The 21,776-nt window shown below is 48.2% G+C and overlaps 1 protein-coding gene across 1 annotated transcript in view; it reads right to left on the reverse strand.

Moving 5' to 3' along the window:
- Ngf (nerve growth factor) overlaps positions 1–20,148 on the reverse strand; it is a 49,276-nt gene extending 29,128 nt beyond the window's left edge. Inside the window, exon 1 of the mRNA XM_005334910.4 lies at positions 20,075–20,148. The gene's annotated coding sequence lies outside the window, so the exon portion shown is untranslated. The remainder of the gene's footprint in view (positions 1–20,074) is intronic.
- Between the last annotated feature and the right edge of the window lie 1,628 nt (positions 20,149–21,776).

Raw genomic sequence — 21,776 nt, forward strand, 5'->3', positions numbered from 1 at the left:
CTAGAATTCCTCCCACACATGGAAAACAAGACTCAGCGGAGGAAACAATGCCACTGTGTTTGTCACCCACGTATTTGGGGATCTGACCACAGAGAATAATCTGATCTTTATCGGAGCGCTCTTCACCTGGGGTTGATAAGGAGTTACCACAGAGCTGCAGTCAGGGCACCACGGTCAGGTGACCACGTGGCAGCAAAGTAAACACTTGGGTGCTCTCTAGGTGACTATAAATGCACCCCTGCCTCCTCCGCGGGAGTCCCGTGTTTACTGTAAGGCTTGGGTAATTATCAGCAATAAGACGTTTTATGAAACAATATTTAGACAATGAGCATAATAACATAAACAAGTTAATTATTTCTGTGTTAATAAGGAAAACATCCTTTCATCTTCAGACCACGGAATAACTAACAGCCCGGGGCTGACCCTAGGTGACGCTGTTAAGTAGGTATCACGGATCTTTACTGTTCCCTCCCCACAGGATGCCCCTCTCTTGAACCCCAACATAAACTCCAGTCTCATTCTCTCTGGGGCCCCCTCCCATGGACTGCATGGGCTTCCAGGGTTGGGGCTGCAGCCAGGCCCTGTGGAGGCTTTGTGGGAATTAGAAGAGATCTTTCCATCAGGCAGATGCAGCTTTGCCACGCACAAGGTTTGGTGGGCAGAGATCCCTCTCATCCCCTCTAGGCGCCCTAGAGGACACAGGCTGCACTAGTGTACTGTCTCTCTGCCCCCAGTCCCTCTGCAGAGGACTGGACAGTGCTTTTCTTCCAAACTCTCTTGTCGGCTCCCAGTGACTGGGCCAGGACCTTGGACCTTGTCAGAAGGGTCAGGGGATTCTCTTGGGCCCCAAGGCAGTACCAGGAAAGGCAGCAGCATGTGAGCTGGGCCATAGGCCATTCTTAATGGTTACAAGAGAGAAAGGGATCCAGGGAGGGGGTGGGGCTTCTCTTCAGGGCACCTGGGCCCTTCTCTTCATGTCCACCTGCCTGTGTCTGTCCACTCTGAGTCAACTCCTTTCCCAGTATATCCTGGGATCTCTCCTTCATCGTCTCCTCTGCACTCTAAATACTCCGGACCTTCAAATTACCACCCCTTTTGTGTCGCACCTCCCCAAACCACCCTTAGTGGTTTGGGGAGGCGCGACACACCTCCCTGCAGGCCCTGCTCACCCAGCAGTGCTCCCTCTGCTCACTCCTGCCTACGCTCCATTTCAGGCGTGCAGCTTCACGATCTGAGGAGAGGGTCAGAGACTCGGTGTCTGCAGCTGGGAGGGCTGCTCTCCCACTGCGTTCAGAGCTAGTGCTGGGCCAGGGAGGAGAGGCCTCCTGGAGACTCACCGCCACCCCGAGTGGTGGCGATTCTAGGTCAAGAGAGCAAATGGCTGCATCTTTGTAGTGCAGGGGGTGCCTTCTCCAGCACAGGCTGAGAGCAAAGCCAGATGTTCATAAGGAAGAGAACCCTGTCCATCCTGCATGCCCTGCTTCCTTTCCCATCCAGACCCCTGGCTGCCCTTTCCTTCTAGATGCTCCAGTTCCCAGTCCTGTCTGCCTCAGCACACCCCCTCTCCATCTTACAGCCATTGTTTGTTTCCCTCCATATTCTGTGAACCACACACGGACACCAAAGCCATGCACACATACATTTACATACACACACGTAGACACATAGGTGGGCACATGTACCCTTGCGCACATGTACACACAGGCACCCACACATACACACAGCACACACACATATCCCCTGGAAACACGGGTGTTGCCACCATGAACCCTCCACCCCTGGAATGTTCTCCACGCTTGCTAATTGACCGTCTTCACAAGAACTCAGAACTTGCTTTTTCTTTCAGCAAATCTCTTCAGAGAACTAGGTGGGTAGTGGGGTGTGAGGGTGGTGGAATTCACTGCTTCACAACTTGACCACACCACCCGTGTACTGTGAACTCCAACCTTTTCCCTCCCGGAGCCTCGTGTGTCTAGAGACACACTGTGTAAAACTCGGTGCCATCTCCTACCCCTGTGCCCTTGGCTGGGCTCTGGCCCTGGTTCTGTGCTCCCAGCAGCCTGTGTTATATTAGGGAGGAACAATGCCAGTCTAGCGGCCTGAGCCAGGCCCCGAATTCCTGAGGGGTCAAAGTTGTGCTCAAGATCTGCCTGGCCAAGTGTCTCTCATACAGTGCTGGGCAGGCGTGGGTGGTTGATAAATATCATTAGATGGCAGGGGGGTGACGAAGACCACAAGAACAGGCTCTTTCTTAGCGGGTTGGTATTAACTTGTTGGGATGTCCTGGATCCCAGGAGGAGCCAGATGGCCCAGGGTCTGTAATAAACAGCCCAAGGCCCAAGTCACATGTTGGGGGTGTTTGGTAGTTTCTGCAGGAGGGAGACCAGGCATTTGGCTTAAAAGGCACTGTCTGTGCTGCCTACTGCCAGGAAGCAGGTGGAATATACGAAGCCTGTGGAGCTGGTAAAAATGACTCTCCAAAGTTGGAGTTGGGGGAAGCCTGATTTTGTGGCATCCGTTGCTTTCTGTGGTACGAATATGCCCACGATGGCCAAGTTCAAGTTACCACATGACCTCACAGAGTGCAGGGCTAGGAAGAGAGAAGTTCACAGTGGAGCAGGTGTGGGTCCCTGTGAGATGGCTCCAGCACACCACAGTTAAACATTGCCTGGACCAGGAAGGAGGACGTCCCCCTGTCTTTGGAGCATCTGTCCTCTTTCTCCTGCCTACCTTTCAGATCTCCAATGAATCATGCCTTCCTCTAGGAAGCCTGCTGCCTGCTCCCGGGTCACACCATCAACCAGCCTGTGGATTCTCCTTCCCAGCACTTAGAACCACTCCCCGCCCCCCGCCCCCGCCTGGATTACCAATCAATCACAGATTGCCCTCCGAACTGGCCTGTAAACCCCATGAGAAGCACAGCAACTACATATGGGTTTTGTCCACCAAGGTGTCTCGGGTTCCCAGCACAGCTCCTGGCACAAAGACGGTGCTTGATAAAGAGTTAATGAAAGTTGAAAGGAAGACAGGAACGGAGTCCTGAGCAGGGCTCTCCTGCTCACATTGTGACAGGCACTCCATCCACTAGATTTTTGGTTTCCTTTCCTACCTTTCCACCAGCCCCACCATTTATTTTAAGAAGGATTGCATGATTTCTCATGATTTTTTTTTCAACTCTACCATTCCATGGATCTTTGAATCAGACAGGAACAGCAGTTGCCTCTGTGTGTGTGCGTGTGTGTGCGTGTGTGTGTGTGTGTATGTGTGTGTGTGTGTGTCTCACAGGCACAGACAGGGGCAGATGGCAGAAGCAAGCTACAGAAGACAAGAAGACTTAGGATAAAATGTTTTCATTTCCTTTTTATGACCAAGGCTACAGGGTCATAGAAGAATGTGTCTGACAGCCAGCCCTGTGATACTAGATTGACCCCAGTGATATTTTTTCCCCCAATGCCTAAAGTTGCTTGGAATTAAAGTTAATATAAGAAGTGTCAGTCAGATGACAACCTTTTACCCCCCATGGACAGGTATAATCCTTAAATGTCCTTATAGTTCCTAAATCCCAGAATGCGTGCACACAGTGAGGACACTAATTATTCACTAGTGAAAAATAAGCTTTAAGATAGGCAATATTGGCCAGGTGCAGTGGCACATGCCTGAAATCCCAGTGACTCAGGAGGCTGAGCCAGGAGGCTCACGAGTTCAAGGTTAGCCTCAGCAATTTATCAAGGCCCTCAGCAAATTAGTGAGACCCTGCCTCAAAATAAAGGGTACAAAGGAGGGCTGGGGATGCGGCTCAATGGTAAAGTGTTCACTAGGTTCAATCACTGGTATAAAAAAAAAAAAGAAAGATAGGCAACTTCCTTGCAATAGGAATTTAAGAATTAATCCCAATTACCAATATTGGCGGGACCAAAAAGTTTCTCCATTTTTATATGTTTGCTTAGGAAAATAGGCAGAAAAGAGATGTTCTTACAACATCTTTAAGTTTTGGTAGCTTTTTTAAAAAATATTTTTTTTTGTTAAAGATGGATGCAATATCTTTATTTTGTTTATTCATTTTTATGTGGTGCTAAAGATTGAACCCAGTGCCTCACACGTGCGAGGCAAGTTCTCTGCCACTGAGCCACAACCCCAGCCCTTTTAGTAGATTTTTTTTTAAAAAATTTTTTTCCTAGTTGTAGATGGACAGAATACCTTTTTTATTTGTTTATTTTTAACGTGGTGCTAAAGATTGAACCCAGTGCCTCACGCATGCCAGGCAAGTGCTCTGCTACTGAGCTATAGCCACAGTCCAAGTTTTGTAGCTTTGATGATAAATGAAACACTATACAAATTATTTCTGTCCAAGAAATCTAGAGGACAGTTGTCTCTGGATTATTATTATTATTATTATTTTTTTCTATCCGGGTCTTGCACTTTCTGGCAGGGCTAAGGGCAGAAGTTAAGCCCTGTGACACTTGCCCTTTGCTGATGACTGAATTAAATTCCTGTCAGGGGCATGGCTCCCTTGCTTTTTTCACATCCCAGAATGAGGTCTGAGAGCCCGGAGGGATCAACTCCAGGCCTGTAATAAGAAAGGAAAGGGGCTGATCCTGTCTGTGCCTAGCATGGCATTGCCTTTACATGTGACAAAGCCTCGTGGAACCTGTGAGGAGTGGTCCCCAGAAGTCTGTGGAACTGCCCTGTATGAGAGATTGTTGGGGTGGGGGCTGCACTGTTCCTGCCTAAATTCTGGAACAGTGCCTTAGGAACCCGGGTTAGGCCTATGTAGTAGCTTGACCAGAGCAAAGAGATGGCAGCGGAACTAGCCGGGGAAGACCATCTTGATAACAGTAGCAAGAACCACAAGAAAGTTCTGTGTTTTGAGGCTTATGTGCCTCATGCCATGTTAACCATTTTCTGAGCATTGTTATATTGAGTCATCACAGCAACTTTACCACCCCCATTTACAGGTGTCTTCACTGAGGTTTACCCCACAAGTGAACAGGAAATCACACTTTGATACCTTGGCATCGACCTGCAATCCTTGCATGGGGGTCTCCTCATATTTTAAACTCCACCCCCTTGCCCTCTCACTTTACAAAGACCTCCAGCTCCAAAGTATTCCCATGATTCACTGACTACTGTCTGGATTTTACTTTCCAAGATTTTACTCACATAGGGAGAATGGCTGCCATGGGTTGGACAGCTTTTATGCACCAAGTACTGAGCTGAGTATTGCATGTCTTCTCTCCTTTAATCACTATTTCATGAGGGAGATATTATTATTCTTCCTGTTCCACAATTGAGGAAATTGAGACTCAGAGGGAGTTTATGTCATTTATTTAAAGTCGCAGTTAGCAGGAAGGAAGGACCAAGGCCAGTCATTGGCTTGCCGCCTTGTCTGTGAGTGGTTTATCACCTTTTAACAGAGATCATTTGATGGCTGCTCAAAAGCACTTGCCCCAGGGACAAGCATCAATCAGTCTGAGCCTTTATCACCCATGTGTTTCTTGGTATGAATGAAGGTTCAGATATCATGTTTTCATGGAGAAGTGGGAGAACATCAAACCTGTCTACATCAACAAGGGGACTTAGTGGTTGAAGGGGGACAGAGAACAAGTTGGCAGATGGGTTCTGTGAATGAAAAGTCAGCAAGAAATGTGAGCAGTTCTGGAGACTTAGGGACGGACGGTCAGCCTAGGTGTTCTAGAATTTTTGAGGCAGAGTGACAGACAACCTCATTGCCCCAGCCCTGCAAGGCACACAGTGCCCAGCAGCTATGAGACTATGTCTGCAGGAAAATCCGTATTTTTATAGACTGAGTCAGGGCTAAATTAGACATAAGGGTAATCCAACTCATCTGAATTTCATCACCATTATATCACTCTTTAGACCTTGTAAATTTTCATAATAATGTTTTTGGGAGGTTGGAGTAAGCTGGCTACCTCTGAGGTGTGTTACTTTAAACCTACATTAACAGACTAATAAAATGAGGTGTTGGCCAGCTGATCTCATGTAGTCATCTCCTCAGAAGTATCCAGGCAGCAAGACAATCCACAGTCATGAGTAGTCGTCCTGAGGTGGCCCCAAAGACACAGACCCTGACCATACCCTATGCCTTGGAAAAGATGTTGGAAAGGCCACAGCTCTGTACCTGAGGTTGGGCATGTCTCTATCAGGAGAATCTCCAAGATCTACAAACCCCAGAATCTGTATCACCTGGAGTCAGAATCTTGGAGATGTGATTCTAATCCCCATTCTCCCATTTCATCTCCCTCACAACTTGGACGTCAATATCATTATTAGGAATGGCACAGAGGGCTGACCTGGAAGGAGGGGACGGAAAACCCCACCCATCACCTGGCAGGTGCTAACAACCATTATACACGATTTAACTGAAATGACTGATTTTCAATGAAATGCAGGATTCACGGGGGATGACGGGTCAGAGTGTTTTAGAATCAAGACTATTCCAGAACTGCATTTTTCATACCATGATCTCATGTGCTACCAACTCTATATAGGCCAATATGCCCGCAAAGGACACATTGTCTGCCTGGTTTTGATTTTTTTATTCCTTGTTTGCCTTCCCAGTATCCCAGGTCCAAATAGCCCCTTTACTGGGCTTCAGGAAAACCAATGGTAGAAGCACCCCCATCCCCATCTGCTGCCCAGGTGAGCTAACCTAGAGATGTCCCCTGAAGATATGGGCTCTTTTTTACCGGGCTCCACTCCTGGCCTGGGCCACCCTAAGTTGAGTTTGCTCCTTCCTGGTCCTTCTTGTGTTCACTCTCCTGACTCTTCTCCAATTGTATCTTGGATCCCTAGGCCTCTAGCTGGGCTCTCCACCCTACTAAATATTCCAATCCACAGCTGACTCTAACCTTTAAGAGGGCCACCCCAGGTGCCCATGTGCTTGAGAGGAAGCCAGATGTTGAGGGCCACAGCCTAGTCGGGATGACGCATGGCATTTTTGCCAGAAGCAGTGGTTGAGAGGTGACGCCAGCAAGCCATTAACAGGATGACTTTTGAGTTCTCGCAGAGTTCTGGTTGAGCTCTTGCGGGGATTCCTGAGGAGTTCTCATTGGCTGGGGAAGTGCCGGAGGAGGGATTTCTGGTTGGTGGTTCCTGGAGGAGCCGTGTGGGTGGCGTTCGGGAGAGTTCCCGGGGAGCGTGTGTGGAGTGTGCTGGTGGAGTTCAGAAATAAAGTTTATTCCTGCTTCAGTGGCTCGTGATTTGTGCCCAGCCAGACTGCGGCAGCCAGTCCCCAAAGTTCTGCTCTACTTTAGGGCCAGCGGGTCTGGAGGGACCAGCAACTCCAGAAACTCACTCTGTATCCTATGCCATGCTTCCTCCAAGAATGCCTTCCCCCAAACGCTGAATCCTGCAGCCCCTCCTTTCCGGCCCCTTTGTAGTAAGCCATGTCTGTGCCGTACCTATCAAGTACATGTTGAGTTACTCACCTGACAGATATTTTCTGAGCTCCTACTATGTGAACTACTTGGTGAACACAACAGGTCCCCTGCCTTCATTCCAGAAGAATACAATAAAATAGAAGATACAATAAAATAAGCAAACAAGTCATAGAATTAAGTACTATGAAATAAATGAGCAGGGTGAGGAAGTTCAGTGTCAGAGTCTGTGAGGGTGGAAATAAATATCTTATATTAAGGTGATCAAGAGGTGACACCTGAGAGACCTCAGATGATGAGCAAGAGCTAACCATGAGCAGGTCTGGTAGGAGTGTCCTGGATGGAGGAGCAGCAGGTGAAAAGGCCCTTGGATAGCTGGGAGGGTAGTGTGTTGAAGGCAGAGCGAGGCGAGCCTGGTGGCTGCATGATAGGCCAAGGAGTGATAGAAGATGCTGGAGAGAGTCAGGGTCCAGATGGTTGAAGGCAGGCTCCTCCCTCTCGGCACTATTGACATTTGGAGCCAGACATTTCTTTGTTGTGGTGGACTGTTCTGTGCATTGTAAGATGTTTACTGCATCCCTGGCCTCTACACATGAAATGCCAGTAGCACCCTTTAACTTGTGAAAACCAAACATGTTTCTAGATATTGCCAAAGTTCCCATGGGAGAAAAGTGATCCTAGTGAAGACCTACCGAAGGAAAGCCATGTCAAGAATATGATTTTATTCTAGTACAGCGGAAAGGCATTGGAGGTCGCCTGCTGGGAAATACTACCACATGACTGACATCTTTAAAAGGACTCTCTGGCTGCCCTTGGGTTAAAGGCTGGGGAACAGGAGTGGAGGCAGTGAATGGGAAAGAGAATGAAATATGTAATTAACAACAACGAAAAAGAGGGGAAGCAGGCAGGTCTGGGGGAGATTCAGGTCAGGAGGTGACCGCAGCTTGCACAAAAGAGGCAGTAGGAGATGGTGAGAAGCCACTGGGTTCCGGATGTATTTTGAGGGTGAAGGCAAAAGACTCACTGGTGAACGAAATATGAAAGATGAGCAGGAAGGCAGAATCAAAGATGACTCCTAGACTATTCTGTGAGCATAATTATATCATTACATCAAATGGGGGAAGACTCAAATAATACTAGGGAAAGAGTAGTTTGAAGGTCAAAAATTCTAAATTTGAGGAGTCCACTCCAGATCTCTGAGCAGACATGCCAGGACAACGTAAGAGCCAGGGGGCCCCCGGGAGAAGTCGAGAATGGAAACACACCCAGAACCTTAAGTCATATTTCATGTCCAAGGGAAGATGAGGTCATTCAAGAAGAGAATGATATAGAAGATACAGAGGATGTTGTGGACCCATGAGGGTGCAGGGACATTGGGAGCACTGTGTGTCACCGAGGTATCCTGTCATTGTAGTCACATCTGCCTTAGATGAATACCATACCCACGTTTTGGACAACTGAACAACATAGCAAAAGTCACCTCTTTTAAGCTTAGCACTGAGGAGTACATGCTAGGAGTCCTATTTTATAGCCTGCCTCTGCCATGTGCTGCCTCTGGGCCTAGAAACCCGATGAGTCTCATTGCACATGCCTGCTGCCTCCACAGTGCCCTTGGCTGCTTGCTGCCTCACCGGGGCCTGCCCAGCGCCTGGCACAGGCCTCCGTCCCGACTACAGCAGAACACCTGGTTTCTACCCTGGCTTTTGTGAGTGCTTCAACATCTGCTCCAGCATTTGGGATGGGCAGCCACTCATCTGGGGCAAGTGACTGTTGAGGTCCCTCTCCCAACCGTGGGCAGAGCCAGGACGAACACCTGGAGTCTCCCACTCCTTGTCCAGGTCTTCACATCCAGCCTCCTCTATTTACACCCCAGGTGTCTTCCCAGCCATCAGCCATCCTCAGTGCAAGTCCCAGTTAGGTGTGCAGGTAAATATTTTTATTTTCACTCTGCGGATCAGGATGCAGAGGCTCAGAGTTTCTGTAATTTTTCCCAAGTCATACAGATAGCAATCCAGTCATTCTGAGAAACACTCTCATCCCCTAAATCTAAGTGCTGTTGAATTGGAATAATCTATATCTGACTTACTATTTTTTTCTTTCTTGTGGAACACCTTTCCTAGTGCATAAAAGAAATAGCTTCAGACAGGTTTGTGGAAATTTTCCAAGCAACCGTGTTGCCAGTCAAAATTCTGTAATAGGTCCAAATTATTGAAGAAGTTGAAGTGAGTGGAAGGTATGTGCATTTTGACATATTATACGAGATGTATTTATATTTTGAGATGTATTTGTTGCTTTATTAAGCCCCCTGCTTTCTGAAGCGTCTTGTTCTTTCTTTTTTTCTTTTTTTTTTTTGGAAAAATTCAAAAACAACAGCACTTAAAAACCCCACCCCTAAAATATTTTCTTTCATTTCCGAGATAAAGAGATGCTGACACATGGGCATGAAATCTGGAGTCAGACTTTGGTGTCTGACCTCTTCAACAAGGAAAATGAAAACATCGCCCAGCGTTCACACTTTGCCTGTGGAAGCCCAGAAACAACTCTGTAACCCAGATGAAAAGAGAGGTCATTGGTTTCATGCTGAAGGAACATTCTGGGTGGTGTGTTGCTTCTAGGGGTAACTGATTCCATTTGTCATTGCAAGTTGAAGAAAGGGTGGAAATGCACTTTTCCTCCCCTTTTGGGCACAGAAAAAAAACAAAACAAGTCAGCATTTGCTTTTTACTAAAACACAGGTTTAGGGGCAATGAATGTGAACATCTCTTTACTGACTGGTGAGTAGTCCACTCGGCCTCCCCAAGGCTTGGCTCCATAGTTCCCACCTATTCCTCTGACTAACTTATTCTTGTCTTTTTGAGATATGATGCAATTCTTCCCTAAAAGAAGTTACACTGTACCATTCCCCCCAAACCAAAGGCCCAATACTCTTTCTGATGTGGAGATGCTAACACACAACATGGGGGTTGGAGGGAAGAATAGAAGTCCACTGGATTAGACAAAAGAGAATGGAGGGAAGGGAGGCAGGATGGAAATAAGAAAGACACTAGAATGAATCAGACATAACTTTCCTATGTTCATGTATGAATGCACGACCAGTGCAGCTCCACATCATGTTCAGCCACAGGAATGTGATCAAAATTGTAATAGATCGCGACCCATGTACGTGTAATATGTCAAAATGCACTTACTGTCATGTATATCTAAAAAACAACTAATAAAAAAACAGTATTCACCTGCTCAGGCGGGGTTTGTACGATGCACGCATCTCTCTTGGCTACAAATGTCATTTTAAAAGAGCACTTGGTCTGGGACGTGAGCTCTGCCGTGAGTAGCGTGTGGGTGGTGAGGGGAGAAAGGATAGTCTTGTGGAGGGGGAAAGTACCTTCCAAGCTGGGTCCATTTTCTTTCCTTCTGTCCCTTTGTCCTGCAACTTCAAACAGAGAATTGGGGACTGCCTGGAAAGAGCAATGTTTGGTCTGGACAGGAATTCAGCATTTAAGGGAGATGTCACAAATAATCCTCTTTGAGTCTTAGTGAAAATGGAGCCCAGAGGGAGGGCATTTTACTAGAAGAGAGTTGGAATGAGCCCCAGGGGAGCCAGAGAGCTGCAGAAGGAGGGGGTGTGAAAAGCTTCCCTGGGAACAAAGAGCCAGGCAGTCTGTCATCCCTGATCTGTCTTCGGGGCTACATTAGCCAGGCTCTCAAGGAAATTGGGCCATGTCACCTTTGTGGCCCTTTTGTAGAATCTTGGTGTGGGTCACCCTTTCATGTGCCCTCCACCAGAAACAGAACAGCTGAGGTCAGTGACAGACTGCCCCTTGGCTGGAGTTAGGATGGGGGGCTTGGCTTATCTAAAGGTGTCAGTTCTAGTGTCACATTAAGAGCCCTGAAGCTACTCAGGAAAGAAATGTAAACGCTCCACAGTGGGGTAGCCCAAAGCCTCACTCCCCAGAAATTGTTGGTTCTCTGCACTGGGCAGGAACTTCTTTAGAATTTTGATGATATCAACATTTTAATAATATCTTGGCTCTGTAGTCCTTAGGAAAATATACTGAGGGGAAAGGACATGATCTTCTGGGAACAGGAGCCACTGCGTCCACACTAGGACCAACGCATTTATCCAGATTCCGTGACAAGGCCAGGAAAGGCCACAATAACCCTGTGACGGAATCTAGTAGCAGAGAGAAGGATGCTTTGTGCCCTGTGGACAATCACTGTCATGGTCGTGTGTAGGGAGGAGGATGGCAGAGAGAGGGCCCTGCAAACAAGATATGGGAGAAAGAAGGTGGAGAAAGTGGGGCCGAAGACAAAATCAGATCCTTGTTTCTTCTTTGCCGAGTTTGTCAAAGAAAAGCAAAACTCAGGGATAAAAACACGGAGGGAAGTCCGAGTTGTAATGAAGTTGAACAGTCACTGAGAAAGCAAATGGGGGAAGGAAGAGGTGGAGGGGAAGGAGGGAGAAAAGGGAGAGGAGGAGGAGGAGGAGAAAAAGAGGAAGGTGGAGGAAGAAGAAGAGGAGGAAGAGGAAGAGGAATTAAAGACAGATGACCAGAGCAGCCTCCCTGGCTAGGGCCTCCTTGGTGGCAGGCCTAGTACCCAGCACTTCAAACATCTTTGCCACTTAGTCCACACAATAGCTGTATCTATGGGGGAGTAATTCATCTCAAGCACAGAGGAGGTCACAGATGCTTCCAGAACAAAAGTTACTGCAGATCCTAGGCAGCATCTTGCTTCTGAGGTGCACTTTCTCACTGTGTACCGTGGATCATCCCTCTGGTGAGGGGACATCACTAATAAAATATTTCAGAAATATTGCAAATATCTGACAAAGCCATTTGCTTGGAAAAGAGTCAATCCAGGAATCCATCCAGAGAACATAATCGCTGATGTCAGGCACGGACTGGTAATATTTTAGGCAGTTGATGCGTGCTTTTGCAAAAGAAACTATTTTCTCTGCTTTCGGAACCTAGCAAATTCATCTGCCCTGGTGGGCAGTGCACAGCCACCATCTAACAATCAACTCTAAAGGAAAAGAGAAATGCAAAGGATTTGGGGACTCTATCAATCCACCATCAAGAGTGGAAGTGTCTTTCTCAATTTTTGGTGAGTACAACCAGGACCTGAAATTAGATTGCTTTTCAGGGGAGTGTGTATGTCTCCACCCTGGTTTAGGGCTTGGGGACAATTTTCGTTTGACAACTAGGGGCAGTGGCAGGGTTGGCTGAATCTGATTCAGGTCATAAAGTCCAGACCAGAAGGCTCAGAGTAAGTCAGCCCCGACGAGCCGTGGACTCGGTGACTTCACTCCAAGCAATGTGCACGATAATTGAGAAAACATGTTCCTGTGATGTCCTCATGAAAAAATCCAGATTTACAAATATATTTTTTTTTTTATTCCTAAGAATTCTTTGAATATTTGCCGTGCATGTCTATACAGCCTCCCAGAGCACTTCTCCTTCTTACTGGTTGTGTTTTTCTCCTGTGGTCCGGGTCAGGTTTTCAAGGGTGGGATTCTGAGGACAAGCGGGCAAGTGGCCACAGGCCTTGGGGAGAAGCAGGAAAGGAAATAACCCAGGCTTCTGTGCTTTTCCTGCAGCAGAAAAAGCAAAAGAGGCCCAAGTCCTTGAGAGACAGCTGTAGGCAAGGTTCAAAAACAGCAGTGTGCATAAAGGGCCAGAGGTTGCTGCCCTCGGGGATGGCCACCACCCCTCTCAGCTGACGAGCACTGCGCACCGAGCTAAGGCTTCCTGGGCATTTGACATATTCCAGATTGTAGCAAGGGTTTTCTGGCATTTTCTCCCCTCCCCTTCACAGTTGCCTTCTGAAGTCAGCATTCTGATTCACTTTCCTAGATGAAGAAACTGAGGTTTACTGGGATTGAGTATGTGGTCATACAGTTAATAAAAGGCACAACTTGAATTCAAAGGCAGTTCCAACTGATTTGGTGCCAAGACTTCTAGAATATCCTACCCACCTGCAAGATTACCCCCCCGACCCCAACACACACACACACACACACACACACACATACACACACACACACACACACACACACACACACACACACACACGAAGCTTTCCTAGAGGTCTCCTGGTCATTCCTGTCTCTCACTTCTTAGAGTTCTTGGGGCCATACAAAGTTAGCACTTCTTCAGCTATTTCTTGGCAATTTTCTCCAAGGGTATTAATTTAAATAAGAAGATAAAAAAAAATCCCCCACATAGGTTTTGTTTGAATGGTAATTGATGTTTTGAAAGTAAAGAAATGACATATTCAAACCCAAAACTTTGACTTACTTTGAACAGTTGTCAACTCAGCCACACTAGACCTACAACACTGCAAAGCAGCAGTTGGCCTGTCCCCTTTCAATGGGTCATATCACTTCTAGCTTCCACTGTCCCTACCAGGCGAGGTATGGCCTTACTTGTGCCTATGATCGGATGAGCCTCTGAAGCAAGTTTGGTTCTTGAGCAAACTTCTTGGAAAAGGATCCAGAATTGTATTGTGAGTCCCCCAGCAAGGCCCAACTCCCTAGTGCGTTAATAAAAATGCTAATTGAGAGAAGGAAATCAACCTGGTAGCCTGCTATATGGTGAACCAACCTCCCCTGCAAGGCAGGGATCACGGGTTCTTTACAGTTCAACAGCTGCTGCTCACCCATGGCTGGGTCTGGGGGAGTATGTGCCCTGCCACCGTAGTATTTCAATTCCTCCCTCTTTCCTTTTCTAGTCAACAAGATACTCAACAATTCTAAAGACACAGAGGGGTTGTTATGTAGGGAAGAGAACCAAATCACTCTGAAAGCTGCCATTCTCGAGCACAGATTAACATTGCTGACAGAAAAGTCTGAGGAGACGTTTGCCCCCCCCAAATAAAAAATCACAGGCGAGACACCCCCAAGTCTCCTTTTGCTGGGATGTTAGGAGGCAAATAATTTGGGAGATGAAACGTTGGGCTGAAATTCCATCCAAGTGAGAATGTTAATCACAGAAGGTCAAAATAGAGGTGAGTAAGTTCCTAGAGAAGACTTCAGTATCCACAGAAAAGATTTCTTGTTTGAATGCAGCAAAGTTTGATATACACTGAGATATATAAAGATGTTGTCATGGTCCCTTTCGTGAAGGGACCATGAAGGAAACTGCCCTTGGATCATCCCCACCAAGGAAAAGCACCAGGTAAGGAAGCTCCTGTTTGTTTGGTGCTTTCTTGGCCAAGCCCTCGCAGCATTCTGCCCACACCAGCTCACCTGTGGCATACAGTCAGATTGCCAGCGTAGGCACTAGGTAGCCTTGTTGTGAGATAAGGAATTGGGTCCAGGAGCCGCCCACCTGGGTGTCTGCTCTGCTCTGCTGGCAATGCTGTCTCCTTTCTCCCTACTTATCTAGTCTAGCATCTTTCAGGCAGTTAGAACCCAGTATGACCTCTCCCTTTTTTAAATCTTACTTTTTTTTTCCTCCTATTTTTATTTTTTTGGTTGACACATCACCTCCACCCACAGGGAGCCTGCCCCCCTTGGCATCTCCCACACACTGTGGAGGTTCGACACGTGGTTATTTACAATGACAAGGTAGTATATACCTCAGTCTGCTGACCTCTGAGCCAGGTCTGCTCAGATCCAAAAACAGGTTGCCATTTCACCAGACTGAGCAAGAAAGAAATGCAAGTCACCTTGTGAGAAATGAGGGTTGTGATCCGAGCAGGGACCAGGGACTGAGAACAGAATGCTTCCCCCCTCCCTGAGCAAGAGCTGGGCTCTTGGGGAAGTTTCCCTCAGAATGGACAGTCCTCCTTGGGCTCATGGAAGAACAGCATGCAGGGGGAAGGAGATAAATACCACCAGCCCTTGCTACTGAAGGAACAGCCAAGGGAAACAGGAAGATCAGTTGGTCTGTACCAGATAGCAAATACCTGTGGTTACTGGGAAATGATTCCAAAAGTAGTGGATCATAACTGCCCAGCATGGGATGGCTTCTGTGCGATATTTAGGCTGTTTGTTCCCATTGACCTCATAGCCAGTTCCCTCCCCTTGCAGGGTGCTCCACCTGCAAAAGCCACATAGGCAGTGCCAAAACCTCTCCGGCTGCTTTGCCTAGCGGTGAATTTTCAGGGAAGTTTTCTGGCTGTCTGACTCTGACTAATACTACTGGTAATAAAAAAGACTTCCCACACGTGAAAGAAGTTGGTCAAACTCTTGGGCAATTCAAAAAGCATCGTAGCTAGTCCCACCTCACAGATTTTTGTCATTAGACCAGCCTCATTTGGGAACCTCCTTATATCTCCTGCATCCATTTTCTCTCCTCCTCCTTCTCCTCCTCCTCTTCCTCCTCCTCCTCCTCCTCCTTCTTCTTCTTTTTGGCAGAGGGACAAGATTACCACTAGGAACTAGCTGCAAGCTCTGATAGCCTTGACCCTGCATTGATTTTCATCTCCTACTTCTAATGATTTGGGAGTGAGCAGCCAGGACATGTTCCTATAATACCTCCCATAGATATTATTCCCTTCATACCTTTACACTATAAGTAAACAAGTGGTTTTGGTTTTTTCTTTTTCTTTTTTTCTTTTTTTTTCTTTTTTTTTTTGGTCCCCTAGTGAGATTCTTGGTGAAGAGGTGAGGATAACATGAGCTGTTCTATTTGAAAATAAACCCAGTGCTGGTTGCAAGCACCACTCCACTAGTGTAGCATTTTTTTCCATCAACTGTCATGTATTGATTCTCATTTATTTTCGCAGCTTCGGTAGAGTTGTATTATTTGGTATCAATATGTATTCACATTGTATTAAATGCTGTCAGGGCTGAGGGTCGTGGTGGGGTTCTGCTTCAGGGGAATATGATCCATTTAGCAAAGGAGAGGATTTCCTCCTGGTGCTGGGGACTCCCGGGGCAGGCAGTCTGCCTGTGTTTTTAATAGCATATGGCAGAGAAGGAAGCTGCCATGCTCTGATACCCCAGTCCCCCTCCATACACACAGACTCTTTGGATTTCTTTTCCTGTGGGTTATTTGTAGTCAAATTCTACTCACAGAAGGCAAAGAGTGACACTTGACAGGATCTGGACTTTGGAAACCACAATTCAGGGACCTAGTACCAGACCAAGAAGAAAGGCCTTTTTTGATCATTTTCAAGGGAATTCTCAACTGGGAGCAGCAGCATCTTTAATTAACAAGCAGTTAGCCTTTTATGGGGGCATGCTTGTCTATCACGATGACATCTGACATTTAGTAGGTGAGATGGGGATGGGTACTACACTTTCTGTGCTGTGTAGATTGATCGCACTTAACCAAGAATCGCCGTGAGATGTCAACAGTCCCATCGAGAAACAATATTAAATCAATCCACTGGTCTCATAGATTTCCTGAGTAATTTAGTGACTTGCTCAAGTTGCCCCAATGACTTTCCACCCGTTTCTATAAACCACCATGGGAAGTTTGCCCAAAATACAGGAGGAAAATATCAAGAGATCATCTCAACTTTGTAATCTGATTCCTGTTAAGCTCTAGTCTAAGACTAACAGTCTATAGAAACTCCTCAAAAGCATGTAATGCAGCCCACAGAAGAGCAATGAAAACATACTGAACCACAGAAAAACCCTCTCCTCTATGGTATGTTCTCATTTTTCTGGTCTTGGTTAAACTTTGTGGCTGAAGGTCTATTCTCCTTAGTTCAAACAGGGATATTTCCGCGCCGGGGCACACCCAAGTGAAAGGCCAATGACCCACAGCCTCAATTTCTCTATTTGCACTTTGGCCTGTGGGTGGGGGAGTTATCCTAGTCTAACTGCCATTTGGAGTCAGGATCTTAACTGTCACCCTCACCCTCCTATCAGGAAGCAAGGTCCCCAGGGAATGGGTTGTGGAAGGGTCTTTCATTCTCATTTATTTGCCTGATGCCACCATACAGTGTTCTCCGAAACTAATAGTTGATACCCCCTTCCACTGATTTCTTGGGCCTGGCCAAGTCTGACACCTGGCAGTCTGCAAGATTAGAGATGTCAGTCAAAGAAACACACACTTTCTGGGAACATGGGTGTATGCTCACAGACATCCAGGAATTTGATGCACACCCTTAGCAGACCTTCTGCTGCTTCTTGAGAGTAGGGAGTATTTGCTGCCTGCAAAGGTCTCCAAGGCCTGTGATGGACCGTGAAGTCCCTATGAGTTCCCACTGGCAGAAGGTAAATGGCTGGGCCCCTGGGCCTCACTCCGGTGTTGCTCTCTGTAGGGCCTTGCCCAGTGGAGAAGAGCAGTGGCCCTATCTCTGGGTAGTTTCTTTAAGCTCTGATGAGGTGCGCTCCACCAGTGCAGTTCCGCTCAGCACTCGTTGAAAAGTAAAGTGGCATTTTGCTCATCAGTTTAATCTTAGTAATGATGAGAAACTTCCCCCAGGCTCTAGCCCTGCCCTGCCGTGCCCGACTCTCCCTGCTGATGTCGGCAGTTGGGCCCCCTTCAGATTTCTTCCTGCAAAAGAATGGTACTGTGGAACCTCACCTTGGGCCTACTGGCCCTTGGGGCAGGGGAGTAATGGGGTAGGCAATAGGGCCTCCTTCCTTGCTAAGCATTAAAAGAAGGGAAAGAGCCATCGGCACTGGATGATTGTCCTGAGTAGGCCCAATTCGACAACTCTCTGGAAGCCTGGTCTACTCTAGGGTAAGATGGCTGCCCCAGGACAGCAGTGGCTCCAGCTGCTAGCTCTAAAATCTTCAGAGGTCCTCTTACAGTTCTGTCAAATCAAGTGTCCCCCAGAGACCTTGGTCTCCCATTTGCAGTGCTCCCTGATAGATTTTCTCTTTCAGGCTTAACAATGTATAAAAAGGTTGAGAAAAGAGCAGTGTAAGGGTATGACAGAATGTGACACTAATTCCATCTCCTTCCAACTACCAAAAAGAGGGACATTCATTTTTTCTGCTAGTCATTGTTGGCTGGGCCAGTGTCAGCTCCCAGACTACTCTCACCCTCATCTGCAAGTCCCCTCTGAACCTCTGGGTATAATGCCCACTGTGAATTAGCATTTAGGTCATGCAAGCTGACACCTGACTTATTCAACAGAAGGAACCCATCAGGTCTAATGTAGCCTTTCTTTTGTGACTCTGCAGAGAAGGAAAGTTTCAGACATTCTAGAAAAATGTAAACACAGGGCAAAAAGGGATGGCAGGGACCAACAGCTGCTACCCTTCTGTATTGCTTTGAAAGGGAGAAACAGTTCCCCACCACCCCCACCCAGTACACTTAGATGACAATTTCAAGAGTTGGAAGACCTGGAGAGAAGCTCCTGGTGGGTCCTTCACTGCCATTGCTGAATTTGCAGAATGAAACTGGTCATGTACGTACGGGGTGGAGGGGACTGGCACTGTTCAGAGGATGGAGGCAGGACAATTAATCAAGTGCCTTTTCTCCAGGATTTCCATTGGCTTCAGATGACAGATGGGGCAGAGACACCCAGGAGAGCACTATTTTGGTTTCCAGCTGGGAACGTGCACTAAGTTTTCCTTAATACCCACAGCACCCAAAAGGCTTTGCTCTAATACACTTTAATACACGAAACACCCATAAATTATCCTTCAAACTGTTACAACTTCCAGCCTGGAACTACTTAGAAAAACCAGCCTGGCAAGCAGACTCTTTTTTTTTTTTTTTTAATCTCTCAAGTCATAGGAGACAAGAAAGTTCAAGCAGAAAACACCTTCCATAAGAATCTCAGAGAGTGTGTGTGTATGTGTGTGTGTGTAATCATTGTAATCAAACGGAGCTCAGCCGCTTGCTTGTTTACATTGACTCAAAGTTACAGCTCCCTGACCCCCAAGTCCTCTCTGTCTCCTTTACAGCCTAGCCTCCTGAACCCAAGGCGCTGCCCGCCCCAACCCTGGGTGCCAGCTTCTCCCACACCTAGCAGTAGACGTTTGGAGGTAAAGCATAAAGCGTAAGACCCAAGTAGCAGGATTAAACTTTGGCGTCTTCGAGCTGCAGATATCCAGCAGATTCCGTGTCCGGCCTTAGCACGTCGGACCCCGCGTTTGGCGCGCAAGCTTCTTATGTCAATCCCCGGTCCCACAATCGCTACTTCCATTCCTCTTGCAACACGCGGAGGAGTTCCGAAACTCACGTTCCATTCCCTTCACCAAGTCTAACACGCTCTACCCGTCTCGTCCCCTCATCTAGGGGCAACGTAGCACTTTCCCGACTTGGCGCATTCCCCAGCCCGCGCGTGTTGTACACTCGCCCTCCGCAGCGCTGGCCACCAGTCCGCCAGCCCCCGCCAGCTTGCAGCCAGCGCGCGCATCCCTTCTCTCCGTGCTCATTTGCTCTTTCTCACTTGCGCGCAGTTCTTTTCTAACCCGCGAGCTAGTCCTCCCTAGCACAGCTTTGCGGCTTCTGCAGGCGCTAGGGGTGCCTACCAGACTCCCAGCTCTCCTGGGACTGGGAATTCCACGACCACAGTGAGCGGTGCTTCCTCGGACTCGCCTCCCCACCGAGGGTCTCGCGCCCCGACACCCACTTTGGGACATTATTTTCAGGGGGTGCATTTCAGCCCGCGGGAGCTTGAGGACGTCCCCTGAGATCTCGCCAGACCAGGATCCATGCATACTCTCCTGGGAAGCCCAGCCACCCCGACCCGCCGGCGCCCTTGCTGGCGCCCTCGCTGCACCCCTCTCTCGGGGCTCGGTTCAGGGCAGCCTGACTCACCGATGCGCTCCCCTCCGGCTCCCAGCGCTCTCTGCTGTGCCGGAGCGTGAAGCTGCTGAAACAGGCTTCTTCAATGTTTTTAGCCCCTCCTCCCGGTCTCCTGAGTCACACTCGCTCCAAATCCTCCCCCCACCCCACCCTACCCCTCCCCTCCCCACCCCGCCCCCACCCCCAGCCCCGCACCTGCCGTGGCTGGGCGGAGATGCCTGGCGGTAGGGGGTCCTGGGGACTGGAGATCAACAGCTACCAGGAGGGGGGCCCGACCAACCAGGGAAAGATTCAGACCTCCAGCTGGCAAAGGGAAACGAATCCGAGTCGGAAGGGCAGCGCGCCCAAAGCCCGCACGGGGATTTTCTGGGGCGCCAAGAGCGTGCTAGCCCCCGATGCAGATGGGTCAGCGGACTGTGGCTGGGCGGACTTGCTCTGAGTTCCCCTCATCTCCCCGCCCTGCCCCATGCCTTGCCAGCCTCCTTCTCCTCCTTCGTCCTGGGTTTGCCCTGTGTTGCTCCGGGTGCCCCGCACATCACCTGCTCCCTGCAGGTCTGAGTGAGCTAAAGGAGCACCCAGGGGAGCTCTGTGAGAGTCAGGTGCCAGGACCTTTCTGACAGGAGAGGGCGGCGGCTCTGAGAATCTGAATCAGCTAGAAGGCTCCCAGGTAGGGGCGAGTTGGGCTTTAGGTGTCAGGAACCTCCACCCCCGCCCGGCCTTAACTTAAGCTTTCCAGAGTCCCGGATCCCTTGGGTGAAGATATATGTCTGTACGTGATGCATGCATTTTTTTTTCCTGGTTCTAGGGTCCACAGTTATCATCAATTTTGCAAAAGGTCTGTAAACCCACACTGACTGTGAGCAAGACTTCTGGTCCACCCTAACCCCTACCCAATCCCTTATATTCCCACTGTGCCCACCTTGAGTGAGGTGGGATCTCCTCCAAGGTTTCTTGGGTTTAGTAGATTCAGAGCTTGACTCAGGTCTGCCCTTCTGCTCCAGCCCCAAACTAGCAAAGCAGAAATAAATCTACAGTCAGATATTCCACCAAATGTATATCAATAACCGAAATAACGTTCTAGGGTCTTTGAAAATTTTCACCTTCTACTCCTTCCCAGCTTGGGCTTGCCGGATATCTTCACTTCTTCCTTTGGCAAAGGCATGTTGAACCTATACCCTGTGTGGATGACACTAGGGAGGAAAGAAAGTGGGAGACTGGTGGACAGGGAGAGGGGAGCACTGAGTCTCCCCATTGCTGTTGACACCATGCCAGTGTAACCCTGAAAAAGGGTGTCCTTCCTGATCCTGGGATTTGAGGAGGCACAGGATTCAGGCTGTGTTAGAAATGCTAGGTGGTCCCTTACCCTGCTGTGTTTGAACAAGATAAACCCTGCCTAGATACTTCCAACTTCCTGGATGCAGATTGGTCTGAGGTCTCAACTTTTTCTATTTTCCTCTTTGGCCCCATTCATCCCTTTTATTCTTTCCCACTCCATCCTGCTCTGGAGAAGGAGAGAAGCCCTGGAGTTGGAAATCAGCTATAGCTTTATGAAGTCCACATCTGGTTTGGTCAGATACAGGCTGGTGGATGAACACCGTCATCTGAGGGCAAGAGGACAGGGAACACCTTAAATGGCCCTTTCTGCAAAAGTGGCATCAGAGTCATGGTGGTCTACTAGGAGATTTATCATTGCCAATTAAACAAAGGGATTTCC

The sequence above is a fragment of the Ictidomys tridecemlineatus genome, chromosome 11 (assembly GCF_052094955.1).
Source record: "Ictidomys tridecemlineatus isolate mIctTri1 chromosome 11, mIctTri1.hap1, whole genome shotgun sequence".
Taxonomy (NCBI): domain Eukaryota; kingdom Metazoa; phylum Chordata; class Mammalia; order Rodentia; family Sciuridae; genus Ictidomys; species Ictidomys tridecemlineatus.